Source organism: Castor canadensis, chromosome 7, assembly GCF_047511655.1.
Source record: "Castor canadensis chromosome 7, mCasCan1.hap1v2, whole genome shotgun sequence".
NCBI classification, from domain to species: domain Eukaryota; kingdom Metazoa; phylum Chordata; class Mammalia; order Rodentia; family Castoridae; genus Castor; species Castor canadensis.
In genome coordinates, this window is record NC_133392.1 from 63,105,959 (window position 1) to 63,110,672 (window position 4,714).

Sequence of the window (4,714 nt, forward strand, 5' to 3'; positions counted from 1 at the left end):
CAGTGGAAGAGCATTTGTCTAGCATTGTAGGAGGACTGGGTTTTGATCCCCAGCACACCACGCCACACACAGACACACAGATACACACACACACACACACACACACACACACACACACACACATCAACAGAGAGCTTAGGTCAAAAAAAGCATAGAATTTCTACACATAGGTAATAAACCAGCTTTTCATTTCACATTTTTTGAATGATGGTCTCTTTCTTTGACATTGAACATTTGTGTGAACAAGAAGAAGGAAAGCCAAAATAGAAGATATAGACCCTATTGTTGAAGGTGGTTTTAAGCAACTTGCATATGTGAAACAATTAGAAATCATTTGAGATAGCAAAATAATAAATTGTGCTTTGAGGATTATGGAATAAATTTGATGAAATAGGCAACTGTAGTTCTTTTGGCAAGGGAAAAATGATGATAGAATATTTTAGAAATATTATGCCATATTCATTAGAAGAGAAAGAGAATGGAATTTGGTTAATAATCTAAGATTCACTGAATAAATATTTATGGAACATGCATTAAGACACTGCCTACTGGGCTATAGAAGATAAAAGTTTAACAATCTGTGCTTTTAAGAAGTTTATAATCTTATTGGATAGAGTTAAAAACCTATACTTGTAACATTGGGAATTGATCCAATAAATATTTGCCTGATTATATGAATTAGACTAATGCTAAGTGCTGAATATGTGATTCCCACTGCCATAGAACTTGGAATCCTTCTAAGGAAACCAAAAACATATAAAATTAGGAAATATATATATACAAATTTTGATAAATTAAAATATTAAGGAAATAGCAAGGTGCTATGGGGAAAGAATAAGGGACACAATTTTAGATTGATAATACAAGGAAGGTGTGCCTGAAGAAGTGACATTTAAATTAAGGCATGAGTTAACCAGATGGAGTGTATGAATAAGGACATTTTAAAGAGAGGAAATAGTATATGTGAGGACTGTGCAGCAATAAAACTTTGGTACACTTGAGAAACTAAAAGAAAGTATGGCCATGTACAGTAAGCAAGGAAGAAACTCCTAAGAGAGGAGATTAGTGAGGAATGCAAAGGCTAGATCATAGAGGACATGTTTTTTTGTACTGCAACAAGTATAATGAGAAGGCACTGAAGTATTTTAAGCAATGGAGTAACATAATATTTACCTTTAACAAAGGCAAAAGCAATGTAAGAGGATAGGGTTTCTTGTGAATGACATTTCACTGGATATGGGGTGGGCCCTGGGAACAGGAGTGGTAAAACCTTTCTCCTTGAGAACCTTGCTCTAGAATGCGGCTGAACTGGGAAGTATTCTAGGCACTAGCATCCTCCTACTGTGACATTGTGAAAAATGGCTGCACTGGAACAGGCACACTATCTACATCGTATGGTCTCAGTGGGAATGGAATGCTCACTGTGGTAGGCAGTATAAGGCTCCTGAAAGATAGCCACATCCTCATCCCTAGCACCCACGAATGGGGTATGTTACCTTACATAATTATATTAAGGACCTTCAGATAGAAAGATTAGCCTGGATTATCTAGGTGGACCCAATCTGATAACAAGGCTTCTTTAAAACTGTGAACCTAACTTGGCATCAGTGGCTCAGCCTAGCTACTTAAGAGGCTGAGATCAAGAGGATCATGGTTCAAGGCTAGTCCAGGCTGCTGAGATCCCCTCTCCAAAATAAACACAGCAAAATGGACTGGAGGTGGGACTTAAGCAGTAGAGCCCTGGCTTTGCAAGTGTGAAGTCCTGAGTTCAAACACCTCAGTCCCACAAAAAAAAAAAAAAGAAAAGAAAAGAAAAACTAAGAAGCTTTCCTGATCACAGTCAGAGAAAGAGAGGTGAGAATGGAAGGAGAATCAGATATATACTATATTCCTGGTGGAAGTGGGTCATGAGCCAAGGAAGGTAGTGGTTTCTAGAAGCTAGAAAGGCAAGGAAAAAATTCTCTAAAATTTGAGGTTGTTTATAACTGCAGCATTACATAGTCTGTCTTAACACATACTGCCTGAAAAGAGTCAAACTTTTCTTTTACAAAACCTATTATCAGAATTGTTTTTATTGATCCTATTTTGTACAACACACAATTTATACCTTGAGCAGAGCTTAAAGAAATCAGTTAAAGTTTTAAAGGCCAAATGAAGGCACTAACATGTCAGGAGCCTCAGCCTCCTGAAAAACTGGGACTATAGGCCTGTGCAACCACACAAGCTCCTAGCAATAGTATTAAAAGCCATTTTAGATAAAGTCCCAAATATTATTTTATTTTGCACCAAGCTTCTAATTCCTCAAGGAGATGTGGCTGTTCCCCATTAGAAAAACAATGGTCTCAGGAGAACATTACCTTCTACACAGCAACTGCTGTAATAAGGAAGACTATTTTTATTATTTACTTCATTCATTTAAAATAACACCTACAACATGCTCAGCATTGCATCAGGTATTAGGAATATGTTGGTGAGTAAGGAACAGTTACTTAGTAATTTTGGTATGAAAATTTATGAATGGCACAACAGCTGTAAGAGACTTCATTAGCTCCTCTTCTATTTCCTGTATCCTTCGTGAATAATGTACCACCTTATTAATATAAATGGTTTGAGTTATGAATATTAAGTATTTCCCAGTGCTATAGTTTGCAGGGTTATAGCCAACAGCTATTCTATCAAACACAGAAAATGCTTACTAATTAAACATTTTCCTAAAAACAAGAAGCTACAGTTTAGAAGAATGCTTCTGTTTATATAAAAAAACCAAACACAACAGAATCTGACTTGGTTGTCTGAAAGATTTGTAGAACTTGGATAGTCCATGCATTCTTCCACCCAAATGAATTTATCAAGAGTCAAACATACCCAGCAAGTATGCCAGAAATCTCAGCTGTATTTGGTGAAGCAAGACTCTGAGTTTAGGAACTGGAATTCACTCAGTACTTGGTGGGAAGAATAACTATTGGTTTGGAAGGAGTGCTAGTAGAATTAGTGAACTCATCAGTATAGAATGCCAGATTGCCAAGCATGTTGGTTCATCCTGAAAAGCCTGTAATTGTAGCACTCTAGGAGGTGGAGGTAGGAGGATCATGGTCAAGGCCCAGCCCAGACAAAAAGCACAAGACCCTATCTAAAAATAACTAAAGTGAAAAGGGCTGGGAGCATGGCTCAAGTGGAAGAGCACCTGCCTAGCATGTACAAGGCTATGAGTTCAATCCCCAGTACTACCCACCCCTCAAAAAAAGCATGTAATACTAGCTCTGCACAGGAGGCAGAGATCAGGAGTATCACAGTTTGAAGCCAGCCTGGGCAAATAGTTTGTGAGACCCTATATCAAAAATACCTAACACAAAATGGGCTGGTGGAGTGGCTCAAGGTGTAGGCCCTGAGTTCAAGCCCTGTACCTCCCCCACCCCCCCCAAAAAAAAAAGAAGAAGATGAAACAGGATTTAAGATTTGTAAGGACTTGTGTAATTTAATTCCTGGCTATTCTTTGACCTCATCTCTGATATTATGCTCTGTCCTAGCAATTCCTCAAACCTGCTAGGCATATTTTTCTTACTCCAGGGCCTTTGCTTATGCTCATTTTGCTTTGTCTACAAATCTCTTCCCAAAGATAACAATTTGGCTTCCTCTGTCAAATGGTCTTTGCTTAAGTATCACTTTAACAATGAGGATGACCATCTGATATGAAATAGCAAAATCATCCCTCTTCTTAACTTGCTTTGTTTCCTGCTAGCACTTATAGCCACCTGACAAATTATATATTTACTTGTTGATTTGTTTCCTCCTATAGAATTTAAGTTACATATGAACAGAGATTTTCATATATCCTGTGCCTTTAACAGTCCCAAGTACATTTAGTACTCATTAAATATATGTTGAGTGACTGGCTCCAAAAATTGTGTTTTCATTATATAAGCAAGCAACTTCACAGTAAGAAGAGAAGGGGGCAATGCCCAAGTAGCTTTGCTGGGGATTGCTTTCGGTCAGATGGGCGCTTCTCCAGGTTTATCAGGGAATGAATTCTACCAAAAGCTCAAGCATACCCAGACACAGTCCTGCCGTTTTATACTGGCAGAATTTCATGAAATGTTACAGCTAGTTCTAAAGTGGGCAGACAGAGATAGAATGAGATAGTGATAAATTAAAGTTATCTGATGGCCTTGGTGTGGGAGTGCATACATGTAATCCTAGCACTCAGGAGGTCTGAGCAGGAGGATCTAGAGTTTAATGATAGCCTGGGTTATATAGTGAAAGTATTTATTTATTTATTTTTGTGGTACTGGGATCAAACCCAGTGCCTCATGCATGGTAGGCCAACAGTCAACCACTGAGCTACATCCCCAGCCCTTACATAGTGAGATTAGGTCTCAAAAAAAAAAAAAAAAAAAAAGTCCTGATTTCTACCCCTCTTTATCCCACCTCCATAATATGTGCATTCTATGTATGTAGGTGGATTTAATGACTTTATCATTTTGTTATTAAAAAATGAATCTAACCCACTCCACTTTTTCCAAAGTCACAGTATTTTTGTTGGTATTAAGATCTTAGAAGATCATGCTTTTGTTAATCATGGTTATGATGCCTTAGAATTGAACTACAGTTCCCAGAATTCATATCCAGAAGGATTCTGGGAAGTGTGGCAGAAGTATGCTTTCACTGGTCACAGTTAACCTAAGCAGGCACAGAGATTAAATTACATTTCCCAGAG